The following is a 19,696-nucleotide window of genomic DNA, read 5'->3' as shown; positions in this document are numbered from 1 at the left end:
ACGGGTGCACTACCCTCAGGCCGTCAAGTGTCAACTACCACCTACAATTATCACCATAAGTATGACGATCACACAGCCATAGTCACTTTATAAACATTTCTATAAAACGCAAAAGGCCTTCAGTATGATCAAGAAGATTTCTCCAGGGTCTTTGCAAGGATGTTCTGACATCTAGTGCTCTGGGACTTATGATGATCAATTCAACTATCCTTCAACAAAGGTAATACTCTTGCATACTTCGATGGAGATAAATTTACCAGTGTATGATGAATGGACGAAACGTCTTGTGTAACCTTGTCTTAGCGAGAACAATCCCACCGTATCGATGGACATAAGCATGTTGTCCAATCTATGTGATGAGAAGTGTTACTCTGTAGGGTGAGAAAGGGATCAGCTGATTTGGATAACATCGGAAACTAGACCAGAATGCCGCCCACACCACGTAACGCCAAGGCGGAGTTGCGCAATCTAGGCCTAATTGCTGGGAGCCAACCATGTAAATACGGACAATACGGGGCTTTCACCCGCGGCGGCGCGCCGTAACAGCTGAGAGCACGAGCAAGATCTGGCCAAACCTCAACCAACCAACCATCTCTGCAGGATATTGTAATTCTACCATGTATTGATTAGGTGACATTCGATGTCAATGACCAGTAAAAGAATAATGTCCGGTCGGAACAGAACAAAACGATACAGTGATGAACCTGGACGAACATAAACATAAGTTACCAGCTATTCTCTGCAGAAGTAGGGCCTACCTACATGGCTTGATACAAAGTTCTACAAATCAATCATTTTCTACACGTCTACACCTGGTCCAAGTGGTCCGAGAAGATCGATACGTAGAAGCTATAAACTTTTGTTTCATACACAGAATCTCGTTATAATTAATAATACAATTGAAGCAAGTTCCTAAGAAATGTCATGTAATCACTTTTCATTCTCCTTCTTTAAAACTATTTAGAAAGAAATGAAGATGAAGGTCGAAATTGTAAATTGATAGGTGGATTGAAGCTATTTAATATTTGCTAGCCTGTCTAAGCTGAGAGTAACATTAAATAGCAGTAACAATATAGATGATTGAACGACAAGTAAGCAACATTGGGTGAGCAAGATGATAAGGTTCATTATCTTCTTCAGCATGTCGCGCCGAATGACCCAATACTGGCCCTGTTGCTGTATCGTGTCTGGACACAAATGTAATTTGTCATTGTAAAATCTACTAATGCTGCTATCTAACAAAAGGTTGACGTTGGTATGAAGACTAGGATTTCGATCGTTCCCTAGATATAGCCTAAACAAATTTAACTGGAATTGATAGACACGAATAAATAAACCCAAAATCACGTATTACGAATGAAATTTTAGTTATTTTCGGAGAAGAGTTTTTTTTTTTTTTATTACAGTGAAAAATCCTTTATATAGATTTTTATTTCAATGTAAGCAAATACATGTTATTCATGTAGTATTGGTAACAAAAAAACCAAAGATATCACCCATCCCATACCACATTCATTCTACCCTAGTATATTGAGATATCCGGTATTTGAGTTACAAGTTTGTTTACAAAACTGGTAAAACACAGTTGTAAGATATTTGGCGCAATATTAAGGTGCGACGTAACTAAATTACTTAGCCGAGGCACAGACAATATAATACTCTAATGCAGACGGTCAACTGCATCTGCGCTAGGCGCTGTTTCATGATGCGGCTGTATTGCCGCGCCACTGTAGCGGAAGACGCGAAACGTTTCCTCCTCGAGTGGCGCCGTGGGATTCTATTTGAATTTGAATGAACGCGCTTTGATTGAGATATTACTCGAAAACTATTTAAGATATCTTTATGAAACTTGGTATACAGTTGTAATACGTCATAATGTATTTAAGGTAAAATAATCATTTACACATATGATCCTGTTTCAAAATAGCGGTGTTTTAGCGAATTTCCCATATAGAATAAGCTATTACCGTAGTACTCATCGTAATACCTGGACCCGGGACCGATTTATTTTTCGTTTTAAGGTCCCTAGGGGCAAAAAACACCAACCGTTTAAATTTATATACAGTGTGTAAATAAAGTCTTGAAAGAAATATGTATTTTTTAAACCGAAATAGATAGAAATATTCTGTTAGTGACGTTGGCTGTTAACAACGGTTCCGTAATTTTTTATATCAAAAATATTTTTTAACCCCCCTAACTGGGTATGGGGTAGGGGTGACTTTTTTTCAAATAGCAACCCCTATTGAGTGACCCCTCATTTCGAAGGATTTGTCAAAAGAAACACAATTACGCAAACCCGAGGTGGATATCTCACCCCTAGCGAAAATGGCAGGTATTCCAAAATTTGATTTAATGTATGTGAAAAAGCGCCAATTTCAAAAATATGGAAAGAAATATGTATTTTTATAACCGAAATGATAGAAATATTCTGTTTGTGGAATTAATTGTTAACATAGGGCCTAGGTTCCGCAGTTTTTAACATGAACAATATTTTTTCACCCCTTTAACAGGGTAAGGGGTGGGGGTGATTTTTAAAACAACCCCTATTGAGTGACCCCTTATTTTGAAGAGCTTGTCAAAAGAAATACAATGACGCAAATCCGAGGTAGATATTTCATCCTTAGCCTATATGGCGCACTAAGTTTTAAGTTGTTGCTTCTAATTTCCATCAGATTTGCCTTAGGAGATCTGCTGACTTACTACACTAAGAACTGGAACAAACTTCCTGTTAGGTTTCGCCTTATTTCGCGAAAAAAAATTTTGATATCTTTACTATTTTTAAGATCTTTTTAACTGGATGTAGTTTAATAGGAAGTTATAAATGCTAAATTATAATGCTCGTACGTGGTGTATAATGTATAATTTCCTATACGTGATGCGCCAATGTTTTGGTAATAATAAAAACTTACACTTTGAAATTAACTGTGACCTTATTGATGTAGAAATTATTAAAAAATCCCATTAGAGTGGACTGTATAAATGAAACTGATTAATAAATTGCCATAACGAAACGAATGCGGTTGTAACTATAAATGGAATTGACAAGTGAAATACGTGGAGGGATCTGCCTGCTCTTGACAAAAGACACATCCCTCGCCCTAGATTAGGCCCGCCGCTCATTGGAGCGAGGCCAGGTGCAGGCTGTAGAGTTACAACAATTCCACGAACTGGTGAGGAAGTGCCTGTCCTTTCGCAGAAGGACGGTGTTTATGACTTGTGCTAAAATATTACAAGTGGCCCTATCCGAACAAACAGTAGACTCTACATTTTGAATATGCTTATGTTTTATTTGATTTTTTTTATCCATTGACAACATTCTTGAATTGTTTGTACTTACATTTGGGACACCCAGTATACATCTCTGATTGGGCCGTGAATGCGATAACTTTAGTAATTTTGGTCTGATTTTCATGAAATTTGGGTTAGAGATGTATGATGGGAATTACATTGTACATCTATTTACACTACTAGTCACTTACCATGATATCTTTCATGACGTTGATCGTTATAAAAAACCTAAGACCTACACAAAACTCTGTTGATGATTAACTAAATGTATTTACGAAATTACCGAAAATGAGCCATTATTCGTTTAGAAATATTTTTTAGACGTGTTTCTTTTGGAATTTTTTAAAATTTCATTTTTAAATTTATTTTAAGGATAACTTTTAATTATAAGTAAAATTAGTCTTTTGACATATTTGAATAGAAGAGAAATAACATGTTATGACATCACTGACACGGATAGCATAAAATTGAGTCCTATTTTAATGTTAACTCTGCATTTAATATTTTAGTCTAATGGCAATACTTGCATTATTCATCACAGTTCGGTTAACTGGATTCATCTAAGCATAGGCAGGCGTTTAACTGAATCTTGAAAATAAAACAATCATTATTCACCTTGCTGGAAAAAATGCAAAAAATAATGTTATGACTTAGCTCTTATGTTTAGTGGTAAAATCATAAGGTTATAATTAGACAATAAATTCTCTCTACAAGCATTTGTTTTAATTTATACAGTACAGTAAATAGTTTAAGTGAAATTCTACATCAATGTAACTTTATATTTCTTACCACATATTTGAGTAACCCTCTTTCTCCGTGAGTACCACACTACAATTAATAAAAGTACAGTGACGTCAAAAATGTAAATAGCTAAATAATTTAAAAACTTTGATTATTAAATTGAAATATGTTACAATATAAACCGACAAAATATAATATTCGAGATAGTAATAGTTTTACAAGTGCCTAATCAAAACAATTTCCTGGTAAGACAATATTTAAACTGTAGCAATAATCCTGCAAAAAAACCCCCAAAAATAGTGTGAAAATCATAAGTATAATATACACAGTTTATACACAAAAACTAATTACACATATAAATATTAACACATACCGTCACTTTTGTCCATAGAAATACTGTAAAATTTATTAAAAACGTAGTCATAAATCATCATCGAAAAATTGCATACTCGTTATTATTAAAGGTTGTTTATGGAAAATGTGAGTTTAAAAATTACTTAGAGAATCATTATACACAGTTAACATATATAAAATTATCAAAAATATTGTAATATAATAAAAAAAAAATAACAACGGTACATTCAAACATTTAAGTACAGCATTAGACTATATGGTTAACAAAACATTAGTTTTCACTTAGACGTCAAGCATAACCTATTGATAGATATTTAAAAATTACGTCATTAATTTCGTTCAGGAATTTACGAAACTTTAAATTCTAAAATTGAAATTGGCGTACATTTCAGACAAGATTACAATGACATATTTCATGTGTTTTACTAACTAATAAATGAAATTATTTTTGTATTGCAATGAAACATACAAGGTGTTCATGATACGTTTAGCAAGCAACATGGGACATTTGATAAATGATAAAACACTAATAATTTGTATAAACACGATATGCATATACAGTAAGACAATAATATTATGTAAAAGAAAAGTAGTATTTACAAAAAAAAACATATTCAAAATGATATACCACAAACTTTTGTTTCAACAGCAAACACTTTAAAGCTAAACAATTGAAAACCCTTCATTACGATCCTTTATGCCCACAGTAACAAAACACTTACGGGTTTGAACGATAAAAGACTATTTTTAACTGTGCTTCAATATCTTCAACTTTTCAGTGGACAACTGTTTAAAATTTCTAGAAACCCACTTACATTGTTTGAACAAAAGGACTTTAAACAAAAGTTTCAAAATGTACTTGGAGTTGTTTGAACATCTTGAGCAGACGATAGAGTCACATATGATGGCTTTATCTGACACTTTCATGAGGCGGCCAATGATTCCCTTTTTGTGTGCAATCTTTCTGTAAAGTCTCTTGTATACTTTGAATGCGACGCTGGTTACATATAGGATTGCATCTGATGGAGACACTAGTCCAGTTGTGTGGTCGACTTTGACATTTGAAAAGGTTCTATTAAGAATTAGTAGTTCTTTCCGACTTGTAAGGGTGGAATCTGCATTGCACATAATCTGGAAACAATCATTACACTTAAACTTATTGTTATACTTTTGAACTAGGTATCCAGAAAAATAAACCTGGGAGCATTCCTCCAGCGTCACAGCGTCGTGTAACCCCGGATTCCTCGCCAAAGATGGTTCGTCACTCGACATTGAATCATTTGTCGAAGTAATGGAGTTTGCTTCAACATCTTCTTGATTTAAAGTGGAACTGTTTTCTTCAATTGCGGGTTCATCGATTTGCAGTAATTTGTCGTAGTCGGGTTCATAAGAAGTAGTTTTGGGTGGGTCCAAAATCTGCTGAAGGGTTAGTATTTTAAGTGTTGAGCGGATGATTCTCACTGTAGGGTTTCTGTTAAATCCTCCTCTTTGTCTTATAGAAGAAAACAGATTTTCCAGAGGATCTTGAGAAAGTCTGGAGGTGAGGATGTATTTCGACTTTTCGCTTTCCATAAGCTGAAGGAAAGCGCGGATTGTTATAATAAATCCGTCAAAACATGGAGGTCTAGGGTGTAATGCATTTTCTTTTTTTAAATTTGTAAACAAATCTATGGCTTCTGTAAAAATATGTATAATATGATTATTTGTAGGGCTCAAAGCACATTTGTCAGGGTTTTGGGAAAATCTGGTACGGCTATTCATGGCATCAAAAAGTGCGTTTATCTTGCTTAAAAATTCTGCCGTATGCGTTGCGGTGGTTGAATGGATTTGTCCTGTTGAAACCGCTGTAGTCAATGCAGCTGAGGTCGTATGACTAAACACCTGTGCTGCCAGAGAAACTGACATTTTCTGGAAATTATTTGGCCAAATGTGTGCCGGTGTTAGCTGATGGGCAGCCCTTGTTGTGCCACTCTGGGATTCAATATCAAAAAGTCGTTTTACGTCTGAGAATGAGACTCGTTTTTGATCATATGTGAAATCGTGAGTCAAGAGGTTATTTCTCAGCGATTTCAATAGATGAGGCGGATCATAAATCGTAAATACTTTCTCCTCTCCTTCGGTAAAAAAATAGGGATGTTCAGTTGATACTCCTAGAACTTTGTAGGCGTTCACATTAGTTGGTGATTGGTCACATACAATTGCTTTGACCAACAATCCTACATCTTTAAGCTTTTTAAGGCAAAGTTCCAAAACTGACTTACTTTGTCGACCATTTAACCCCTTTCCTGTTACAAAATATCCAATGGGCAATTTCCATTGGTAATACAGTCCCCTTACCATGAATACAGTAGCTTGTTTGGCTACAATGTTTTTTCTACCAAATGTACCCAAGTCTTCGTATCCTTCAATTAAATCGTACATTGGGGAATATTCCAGGCATTGTTTAATGGCCATGTCATCAAACAATACAACACATGCCTTTTCCATGTCTGTCATGCCATCTGCTTTTAATTTCAGCCTTTCCATTAAACTCTCATTAAAACCAGGTGTTTGACAATTTTTGGACGACAGCCATGTTTTGATTGTCGACTCAGCAGGTAAAATCATAATTTTGGCTAGGTATCTATATGTAGACGGCGATCTCAAGTATATTCCTGTTGCCAGCTTCTTTTCCTTCGTTGACCATGGTCTTCGTCTCTTGTGGCTTTGCATTTTAAACAACAGTTCGGCCTCTTTTGTTTTGAATTTAAACTCCTCCATTGCATTTTTCATACAGACCTTACTCCTAACTTTGTGAAGTTGTCTCTTTAAGATAGAAATTTGAGCTCTTTTTCGTGCTAGAATCTTACTTCGAGCTTTGTTTTTTTCTTCTAATTGCTTTGGAGATGCAAATAAAGTCCGTTTCACTATTTTTTTTCGATCAGCGGGTGTAGCGGAATTGATCAACTGGTGCACCGACGGAGACATCTCTTCAACACAGAAGTTAGCTGAAGATGTACTGACAGCTGATGGAGATTGTTCTTCTGTCATCTTCCCTGGATATCTCTTGGGAGATTGCCGGCTTCGCTTGACACGAGGAGATGGGCTCGGCATGACACAAGGAGATGGACTTTTCTGAACACGAGGAGACGGAATTCCCTGGACAGAAGGTGATGGACTTCCCTGGACGCGAGAAGGTGGACTTCGCTGGACACGAGAAGATGGACTTCTGTGGACATGAGGAGAAGGACTTCGCTGGACACAAGAAGATGGACTTTGAGACGCTGAGTATGGTAGTGGTACTGCACCCTTGATAAGACGCCCACTTGGCAATATGTCCTGCGGTCGGAAGTGTTTCTCGCACAATACTTTCTTGCGCAGCGACTTTGGAGATAGATCAAATAAATCCGGATTCCCTGTAATGCGAAACAGAACCAGATTCAGCTTAGAAGTTTGGGGTGTACACAGGGTTGCCAGGGAATAGGACGGATTGAAAAGTTCATCAGTCATTTGGAAGTTGAGAGAATTTAGTTTAGAGTCAGGAAAAGTAATTACAGGGAAAAGACCAGACAATTTATCTATCACCATGGTGCTATATATTATATTACATATGATTATATTATTATTATATTATGATCAGCTTGATAATTTTATTGCTGTTAATATTTTATTTGCAATGGAAACGTGTGCTAAACACATTTACTGACTTGGTTGAAATGAAACATTTACTATTTGAATTTGGGTTGGTGTAAATATCACAATGGAAAAAGTGAGAAAGCCTGTAATATTTGATATACTAAAAGGAAAACTGAATTAACACTGTGCTGCATTTCTTCATTGAAAAAGCCGATTTGCAAACTATGTAAACATAGGAAAGTCATAGAACACCCACCAAGTAGAAGAAATAAAAATAATATTTTTTATAGAATTTATAATCTTTATTATGGACAACCTAATACGGCTTCGAGTGGGAAACATTTATAGAAAACACTAAAAACAAGATCCGCTATATCGAACTGTACATATGTACAGTTCCCATTATTACATTATGTATACATACATACATTATGCTGTATTATGTACATTGTGAGTTCCCATAATCTTCGAGGCGACTCTTTTAAAGTCATCGGAAATTTAGACTGTTTTTTTAAATAACGCCAGTGATACTTCACAATTGCTCGAATTCGAGCAACAGGTACACTAGTATAAGTATATTGTAAATAGTTCAATGGTTTACCGTACGCTTACTACGTATACATAATACCTTACCATTTAAACGAACAATTAAAACCTACGTTTTAGTAACCAAATAATTTAGCACTCCCAGAGGCAAACAAACAAAATCCGAACAGCTGTTCGCCATAACATAGATGATTGGGTGTTAAATTGGGAGAAAACTTGACAAAAATTGGGTTTTTAAACGTCCGTAAATTTACTTACATAGTAGTGATATTTTAATAGCTAAAGACACTCTCGCCAATCCAGTGAATACATTAAAATGATTCGGATCTTGATAGGTACCCTCGTTTTTCAGGAGAAGGCTCTTGGGCCCTGACAGACGGAAGACAGACATACAGACATACAGAAATTGAGATGAGACTTGTTTCGGCTTCTTTTATGTATAAAACGTAAAAATAACATTAAAATTTGTGATTCTGAGCAATGTACAGACAAAACTCTAATTTTATTTATATAGATGGTGCCATTTTTAATAAACTGAATTACTTGTGCTATAAATCTGTTCGTACGATTATTAACAGTTGGACATTTTTTCGAGGTGAATGATCGTAATAATTGATTAAAAACGATTTGTGGGCTGAATAAGTAATAAATTAGTACCGGGGAACCAACCCATGGCTCGGTACACTTCATTTTTATTGTAAACGCAATGTGCAAAAAAGAAACTATACGGATAAATGTTATCCTTGTAATCCACAACACATTTTCTGTAAATATACATTGTTAATGAATAAGCTGTAATGAAATCCTTATTGATGTTTTTCTATATTTGCTTTATTTCTATAACAATGGTAGCTGCAATAAATACCAATATATGCGTATAATATTTGCAATAAAGAAAAGTATTGAATAAACTATGAATGGCATGCAGCTTCGCACCACAGAATTTGTATCACCTGTCTCAGTTCACACTTTGTCCTGACACGGCAGCAGGGGCTTAAAGAGAAAGTTTCCTTGTTTCAACCCTGTCATAAAACAAACAATAGCAACCCTCCCCTTGTCTAGGAATGTTGGCGTCTACTACTCAGCCAGGCATCGGTGCAGGCGACGATATGGAATTTCATAGAAAACATCCCCATAGATAGCCGGGCTCACACAACGGCTCAATTCAGATTTCGGATGGGTTTCTTAACTTAATTTTAACTTTATATTTTATATTAAACTTGCAGTTACCCGTCGTGCGATTAAGTAAACAAAAAAATTTCTTCATTAGAAATACATTGAGCTTTTGATGGCCTGTGGGGCAAAGCCCGAGGACTTTTATTACAGGGATTGGTGAAAGGAAGTTATTACCGCAAACAAATACTTAATTTTGACACATTTTTGTTAAATCCGTCCATTATTAACGGAGGAGTAGTGTTTCGTAGAAATCGCCTTCTTGTATTATTTAAGGATATAATTAATTTAAAACCGTGGTTAAATTTATAAATGTCTGTGGAGGCTTATTTTGCAGCTATCTATACATAAAAAGTGTCAAACGAGACCTGAAAATTACATCTTTCAATTGATTCTCACACCGTGATGATAGGTTGTAAAATTACATTTTTTAATTTACAGATTTTCAAAAGTGTAATTTAGAATAATTTAGAATCACGCTGTATACATGGTGTTCAAAAAAGATGAGGACATAATTTACATAGTCGTTCCTTGGGTCAAAATAAAGAGAGTCAACTAACACACATACCAAGTTTCATGAGATCGGTTGAAAAAATGTAAATATTGTAAAAAATGTTTAGACCTACTCTTGATTTTCTCTTAATTTTTAACTAAGGAATAACTACGTAAATTATGTCCCCACCTTTTCTTGAACACCCTGTAAATAATTACTGTGCCCTTTTAGTTGTGTTTACTTATTTTCTTAACTTAACATGATACAAACTACACATTACAAACTTGATGTTTATTTAAACATTCAATTTACTATTTTTTTTCAACAATAGTATTAATTGTTAAAGGTTATGTTGGTGAATTTCCCGGTATTTTCCAGGTGGATTATTTTATTAATTTTAGATTTGATTTAGCTTTTTTGAAAATCTACATTTTATCCAAAATTTGAAACCAGCACATACGGGAAATTTGAAAATGTTGCTCACTGAACGAATGCTAATGTGTATCAATATAAGTAATATAAGTATATATATTGTACGGGTGTTTCCAAATTGTCTTTACTGCTCTGTAAAATAATAATAAACAATATGGAAGTACTTTTAAATTGCGCAACCGAATGTAAGAAAAAACCTATAACTCAGTTGTTTGTCATCCAATTTTAACAAACAAGGGCTCATTTGATTCGGATTTAAATTATCTATCTTTGTTATCTGTAAAACAAGATTCTCAATATTTATGGTATTCATGAAATTTGGCATTGAAATTCATAAAACGGCTTGAGATATTGGAACGAAACTTTGTAAGCTGTTTTTTTCGTACTAAAATACACATTTATACCAATTTTGAAATGTTTACCATGAAAAATGTCCAAAATATAAAATAATTCTTAAAAATCACAAACAGACTGACAAACAGAAATCTAGGCATTTCAGACCCATACTTATATGGCATTTTATGTTAGTTTGTCTTAGCACAAGGAACAAGTTATCAAAATATGTCCAGACAATTTGGAAACACCCTGTATATAAGTAAATATAAGTAATAAAATAATAAGTTTAACTTACCAGAATGTATAGCCCAGGTCTTAGCGTAGGGTGTGGGGAAAGAAAACATTTTCAATCCTTTCACTTTTGCCCGGCTGTTTATACATTTTCGGAAAGCGCACAGATTTCCCGACATAACTGATTAATTTTAATATTAGGTCTACAGTATAAAAAAAACTACACACTAACTACATTGTATTGCTAAACTTTGTCTAAAATATGCTTAAATTAATCACTAAATGAAAAACAGTGCCCGCAGGCAGATATATGCACGGACAGTCGTAGCGCGCAAGTACCGCGCGAGGTGCGGGGGGAAGAATAACAATGAGTTGGCGTTGAACTGTTGGAATTGCAACCGGCGACGGCGACTGGCTTGTGGCGAGACTGCGTGTTTTCTCGATTCTCCGCTAGGGGCAGGATGTGACGGGGCTCTAGGCATCGCCCAGTAATACGTCTGGGTTTACTCTATTGTCTGTGGCCGAGGTCAATAGTAGGACATCCTGCTTATGACGGACCATAGACTAAAGGAGTAGACATACTCATTAAGGAGTGTCTATACTCCTTTAATCTATGGACGGACTAACGACGACTGAAATTGAAAACTACGTTTACATAGTATCCAATAGTCAATGATACAACCTATGACTTAGTAACGACGACTGTAACTTTGCAACTCCATATACATTATGCGTTTGACAGTAATGACTACGAGAGTATAAATGCATTTGGATTCTCGCGATTTTGAAGTGTTGTAACTTATCATGTTTATAACAGAGTAACTATTGTACTACCATTGACTTTTGATCAATACTGCAAGTCTAAGCTACTACTTATGAAGTAGTTGAAACTACATTAATTTAGATTTTGAAGGGTTATAATACTGATGTTGGAATTATCCGATGTCGTATATTGTTGCTGGCCTCGTCACAGTTCATGAGATAAGCGTTATCTGGTGACCTCCGGCCGCCATCTTGCGCGCCGCCGCCGCCACGGACACATCTGATTGGTGCTGGACATCCAACATGTGTACATATTGGCATACCACATGAACGATGTGCTATAGTATGTACTACTGAACACGTGGTACGTTCAATAACCAGGTCATTTATCTCAATATCTCGTGCCGTTGTCAAGTACACAACTAAACGTAGCTGGAAATTCAGTGTGACTCAAAACTTACAATCTGACTAAGTTCGGCATAAGGATATCACTGAGGAAATGATTCACGTATAACAGTGACAAAGATTGATTGCACACTGGATTTTCAAAAAGTGAATTATGCAGAAGTGAAGTTTAACGTATTTCCTTCAGCAGCATCCGTGTGGTAGAATACATTGTGTTCTCACATGTGACCACATTACTTACCGGGTTAGAAAAAGCGACACTGCAAGAGACCTGACGTGAAGCGAACGATTCTATTATTACTGACACTGTACCGTGACAGACTGAGAGAGAGAATTAATGCAATGAACTGTTATCAGCAACGCCAGCGACCGAGAGTCTGAGAGATATCAAACTGCTGAATGTACGTCTGCTGAGACGACTAGCATCACAACAACCAAACTGTGAAATGTATCACCTACACCATCCACGTGATTCTATCATTACTGTACAGTGACAGACTAGTAGTGAGAATTAATGCAATGAACTGTTATCAGCAACGCCAGCGACCGAGAGTCTGAGAGATATCAAACTGCTGAATGTGCGTCTGCTGAGACGACTAGCATCACAACAACCAAACTGTGAAATGTATCACCTACACCATCCACGTGATTCTATCATTAATGTACAGTAAAAGACTAGTAGTGAGAATTAATGCAATGCACTGTTATCAGCAACGCCAGCGACCGAGAGTCTGAGAGATATCAAACTGCTGAATGTACGTCTGCTGAGACGACTAGCATCACAACAACCAAACTGTGAAATGCATCACCTACACCATCCACGTGATTCTATCATTATTGTACAGTGACATACTAGTAGTGAGAATTAATGCAATGAACTGTTATCAGCAACGCCAGCGACCGAGAGTCTGAGAGATATCAAACTGCTGAATGTGCGTCTGCTGAGACGACTAGCATCACAACAACCAAACTGTGAAATGCATCACCTACACCATCCACGTGATTCTATCATTATTGTACAGTGACATACTAGTAGTGAGAATTAATGCAATGAACTGTTATCAGCAACGCCAGCGACCGAGAGTCTGAGAGATATCAAACTGCTGAATGTGCGTCTGCTGAGACGACTAGCATCACAACAACCAAACTGTGAAATGCATCACCTACACCATCCACGTGATTCTATCATTACTGTACAGTGACGTACTAGTAGTGAGAATTAATGCAATGAACTGTTATCAGCAACGCCAGCGACCGAGAGTCTGAGAGATATCAAACTGCTGAATGTGCGTCTGCTGAGACGACTAGCATCACAACAACCAAACTGTGAAATGTATCACCTACACCATCCACGTGATTCTATCATTGCTGTACAGTGACAGACTAGTAGTGAGAATTAATGCAATGAACTGTTATCAGCAACGCCAGCGACCGAGAGTCTGAGAGATATCAAACTGCTGAATGTACGTCTGCTGAGGCGACTGGCATCACAAAAACCAATCTGTGAAATGCATCACCTACACCATCCACGTGATTCTATCATTACTGTACAGTGACAGACTAGTAGTGAGAATTAATGCAATGAACTGTTATCAGCAACGCCAGCGACCGAGAGTCTGAGAGATATCAAACTGCTGAATGTACGTCTGCTGAGGCGACTGGCATCACAACAACCAATCTGTGAAATGTATCACCTACACCATCCACGTGATTCTATCATTACTGTACAGTGACAGACTAGTAGTGAGAATTAATGCAATGAACTGTTATCAGCAACGCCAGCGACCGAGAGTCTGAGAGATATCAACCTGTGAATGTACGTCTGCTGAGACGACTAGCATCACAACAACCAAACTGTGAAATGCATCACCTACACCATCCACGCGATTCTATCATTACTGTAAAGTGACAGACTAGTAGTAAGAATTAATGCAGTGTAGTAGTACATACAATGAACTGTTAACAGCAACGCCAGCGACCGAAAGTCTGAGAGATATCAAACTGCTGAATGTACGTCTGCTGAGACGACTAGCATCACAACAACCAAACTGTGAAATGCATCACCTACACCATCCACGCGATTCTATCATTACTGTAAAGTGACAGACTAGTAGTAAGAATTAATGCAGTGTAGTAGTACATACAATGAACTGTTAACAGCAACGCCAGCGACCGAAAGTCTGAGAGATATCAAACTGCTGAATGTGCGTCTGCTGAGACGACTAGCATCACAACAACCAAACTGTGAAATGCATCACCTACACCATCCACGTGATTCTATCATTGCTGTACAGTGACAGACTAGTAGTGAGAATTAATGCAATGAACTGTTATCAGCAACGCCAGCGACCGAGAGTCTGAGAGATATCAAACTGCTGAATGTACGTCTGCTGAGACGACTAGCATCACAACAACCAAACTGTGAAATGCATCACCTACACCATCCACGTGATTCTATCATTGCTGTACAGTGACAGACTAGTAGTGAGAATTAATGCAATGAACTGTTATCAGCAACGCCAGCGACCGAGAGTCTGAGAGATATCAAACTGCTGAATGTACGTCTGCTGAGACGACTAGCATCACAACAACCAAACTGTGAAATGCATCACCTACACCATCCACGTGATTCTATCATTGCTGTACAGTGACAGACTAGTAGTGAGAATTAATGCAATGAACTGTTATCAGCAACGCCAGCGACCAAGAGTTTGAGAGATATCAAACTGCTGAATGTACGTCTGCTGAGGCGACTGGCATCACAACAACCAAGCTGTGAAATGCATCACCTACACCATCCACGCTCACTATATGACTTACTTAGAAAACATGACGTCTCCATTGGTTTTCGATTCAAATTTAAAATATTTATTCATTATGTTACAAGGGCGAAGACTCACATACTTTACTAAACTTGACGGCGAGGTCGATTCAAAAAAGTTTTACAGTACAAATTGTACAAACTTTACACATTTTTTAACGTGCAAACATTTAAAAATTACTAGTTCTACGGTGGCACCAGGCACTTGAAACAGATTATTTGGCAGCAGAAACCTTAAATGCATTATAGAAATAGAAAAGACATTACCTTATAACCAACATCATTCTAATTACATCAATTAGTTAGCGAATATTCAATGCTCAGGTAGTACCACGAATACTAGAAAAATACGTACTCATAACTAAAATAATTGTAAATCTAATTTATATTGAATGATTCATCGGCAAATCTGTACATCGTTCAACATCTGTGGGTGTTCCGTCAAGTGTCTTTGTTTCATCTATTAATTTAAATGTCTCTGTATTTAACATCCCATCATATGACCATTATCCATTGTTGGATTCATTCATCGCGAATCACCTCTCATAACAACACCTACTCATTATTTCTCTCGTAAATTAAACATTTTTTATACCAAAACCCTCGATCTTTTTACTCTTTATTATAATAACACCGCACATTTTTGGTCCTTTCGAGCCGCGGATTTTTGGTCCTATCGAGCCGCGGATTATACATTAGTGCGACTTTTTTCAAGTTAATTTAAATGTCTCGGTTGAACGTATTTCATCCAACGTGAAGCCGCCAAGGACAATACCGCATCGCCATTTTGAACTTTTCATCTACGTCACGATACAGTCCACACTCCTCTCATACCAAGTGTTCAACATCGTCATCGTTCTGCTAGTTCCGCTCCGCATTCATCACTTCATTTCGATTTCGTCTACAACTTCAACTTCAAACGTCAAGAAACTCAAAAGTTAGGTTATGTTTGTACTTCGGAGACAACGCACCGCATCTCATCGTAAGTTATCAAAATAAAGCATTATCAACATGAAAATAATAAAGAAACCCTGATTTTATTCCTTAGTTGTCCTCATCCTCTAATTACTCCATCCAATTACAATATCTCGACTACTTACTGAACTCATTGAACGATCTAGGCCTAACTTTCAAAATGAGATTTTCAACATTTTCTAATAGATGCAAATTGCAATTAAATAAATTAAATACCATTAGTGAGTATATCCAATCATGTCCATCAGAAATAACAGAAGCTCAAACCACTAAACTTAACCTTTATTTGCAAGAAGCTTAAACAATTTCTGCCAATTTTGAAGATAACCTTGATAAGCTTCTTGATGTTGATGACGATACTAACGTTTTTTCTAACAATGAAGAAGCTATTTCAAAGCTCCAGAACGACATATCAGAACTATCAATCAACATTCAAACCGAAATTTCTCTTCTTATTCAGAACTCTAATGATGAACACTTGTCAATTAACTCGGTAACATCAAACCCAACCTCTAGGCCTACTCATAGCGTTGTAAAATTGCCCAAGCTAAAACTGAAGTCCTTCAATGGTGACACTAAAACATGGATATCCTACATTAACCTTTTTGATACTACTATCCACAACAACAGTAGCTTATCCCTTGTTGAAAAACACCAGTACTTGATAAGTTCACTTGAAGGCGAAGCCTTACACCTAATCAAATCCCTACCGATCTCGTCTGGCAACTATACAGTAGCCTATAATGCTTTACGGGAAAGATACCACTCGAAGCGTAGGCTAATCTCTGTCCACCTCAGTAAAATTGTCGATTTGCCCAATATTACTGAAAACTCAATCAAAAACCTCAGATCATTTTTAAATGAGTTTAATGAAAATGAACAAGCTCTTAGTGTTCTTGACTATAATGTCATGGAAGACAACTACCTACTAAGTATGTTGATCTTACGAAAAATGAATTCCAACCTCTGTCAAGCTTTCGAATCAAAACGCATAAATTCTTCTGATTTTCCTCAAGCAAGTGAAATAATTAAATTTCTTAAAGACTTTTGTAACAACAGTGAAGATGCCTCTCTCTGTCACGCTCCACAAGTAGCTCCTCTCCAAATATCCAACCCTCACCAAGTTCCACGTCAAATTGATGAATCAATTCAGTTTCAACATCCTCCTATGGCTTTGATATGTACTTCAAATGATTTGAAATGTTTTTGCTGCCATAAAAATCACAAAATATACAGTTGCCCTGTCTTTAATAGTAAAACCCCTCAAGAAAGGCTTCAAGTTGTACGCGACTTAAAACGCTGCACAAATTGCCTTGGTAATCACTTGGCTAAACGCTGCAAGTCTACTAATACTTGTAAGACCTGTTTGAAATTTCATCACACACTCCTACATTTTTTGAAGCCTACTAAGCCTATGGCTGATAACAGAAATCACTCCAACCAAGAACAAAAAGAAGCAATAGCAAACTCAAAACCTTCGAAACTGACAGCTGTAACTCCTGGCCATTTTCTTATCAACTCTTCTCTGACAACTGTTCCTGACCCAACAAAGATCTCACCTCTTATTGATAATTTACCTCAAGACATCACCCAAAGCCTATGCTGCCGTTGGAGTCAAGAATATTTTAAGACCCCTCATCAGCGTTGTTTCAAGTGGAACCAACCTCAAGAAAGAAAACCTCAATGTAGACCCTGTTTGCTAAAACACACCAGCTCTCCTAGCTACAGACCAGCTGATCCTCATTCAAGACCATCATTCAAAGTGTCTTCATACCATTAAGCTGCATTCTTTAAATAATTTTTCAACCCACTCTGTTCAATTCTCATAAACATTTTATATTTTTTCAATTTCTCTTTTGTTGAACCCATTGGTTCAAAGGGGGCGGTATGTTCCGTCAAGTGTCTTTGTTTCATCTATTAATTTAAACGAGAGCACGCCCCGTGGTCGAAAAATCGACCAAAAGTATGTTTTGTGCAAACTTCTCTATTTTCACCCCACACTGTAAATAAAACATGTGATTGGAATGTCTTCCATTTGTTTTGATTTTCTGTTTATATTTTGTTGTTATTTCGTCATCACCATAGCAACCCATATGACCCATGTTAATTTTTTAAAATTTAAAATTCATTTTTTGTGCTTATTTTTGAGCCTATTTTAATTTATAAAGGGATTCTGCACACCTACAGGAAAATAGCTTTCTAACGGTATGCGTAGATTTTCCCTACGATACACACGAGCTGAGAAAAAAGGTTTTAAAGAAACATGCTTGCCTATTAATATATAGATAGATAGATGTCTTTGTATTTAACATCCCATCATATGACCATTATCCATTGTTGGATTCATTCATCGCGAATCACCTCTCATAACAACACCTACTCATTATTTCTCTCATAAATTAAACATTTTTTATACCAAAACCCTCGATCTTTTTACTCTTTATTATAATAACACCGCACAGTGGGCTAGTATTTATTTATATTTGTAGTTAGTCGGTTGATATCTGAGGCCGACATCGCCACCTTGGGAACGTAAATGATAACTGTGGCCCAGACCTTGGGCTCAACTCGTACAACACTATGACAAAAATACTGTCGTAGCGGCTTTAGATGTACTAAACGTTTGTGGTGTACATGGATATTGTCCAAGGGATCACATTAAGCACGTACATGGACATTTGCGTGTTTTAAGCGAACAAATTTGAAAAAAATCTTGACAACTTCCATCACACCACATTTATATGACCTGATGATCTAGCTAGTCTTTCCTTGCCGTTTACAGTAATAGCTTCTTCCATGTGAGGAAATTAGCTAAAATAATTGTGAGTTGATACGTTTAAACGTTGTACACCGGGAATTAAAGAAATAATTATGGTTAACAAGTTATCTACAATTTTTTAAAACTAAAAAATATTAAATTCTAGCAAACGTTTTAAACTCCCTAATGTATTTCCTTACGTAGACGTCTACACTACAAGACAACGTGGTCCGCGGCACGTCCGTCTAACGACAGTAACCAACAACAATAACATGTTCCAACCAAACTGTCCAAAATAAAAATTAGCAGAAAACGATTTAAGTACGATTGTTGGTGCTAGACCACAAGAGGAGGCTATAGTACGATACAAGTACATTTAGAAAGATATTGTAAACAATAGGCATATTTCTACAACCATATTCTGAACTACAAAATCCACCCAGAGAATAGTCACGATGGTGACGTCATGCTTTTCACTTTCCATACTATTGTTTTGTATAATTGGGTACATTTCAGGTTTCTGTGAACAAAGGCGCTATAAGTTTCGTGCGCTCTAGAGTTTGTGGAAATATTAAACAAATAAAGAAATGAGTAAAACAACTAAACATTTGATTCCCGTGTTAAAGTTGTAGACATTCAAAAGACAAATTACCACAGTTTAATCGAGCCACCTACAGAATGTGCTGATGTGAATTACTGATTTATGTTTAATATGCACTCTTTTAAATCCAGGCGAACTGAAGGGACGACTTACTATAAACTATAG

The 19,696-nt window shown here is 36.5% G+C and overlaps 1 protein-coding gene across 4 annotated transcripts in view; it reads right to left on the bottom strand.

Annotated features, from left to right (window-relative positions):
* LOC128985937 (neurogenic protein mastermind-like) overlaps positions 1-19,696 on the bottom strand; it is a 60,374-nt gene that overhangs the window by 26,619 nt on the left and 14,059 nt on the right. The gene's annotated exons all lie outside the window — the stretch shown is intronic.

Source organism: Macrosteles quadrilineatus, unplaced genomic scaffold, assembly GCF_028750875.1.
Source record: "Macrosteles quadrilineatus isolate MER2022 unplaced genomic scaffold, UCM_ALF_1.0 Scaffold_2__2_contigs__length_208266976, whole genome shotgun sequence".
Lineage (NCBI taxonomy): Eukaryota > Metazoa > Arthropoda > Insecta > Hemiptera > Cicadellidae > Macrosteles > Macrosteles quadrilineatus.
The sequence above is the reverse complement of the archived record's forward strand: the minus strand, read 5'-3'. Positions and strand labels throughout refer to the sequence as shown.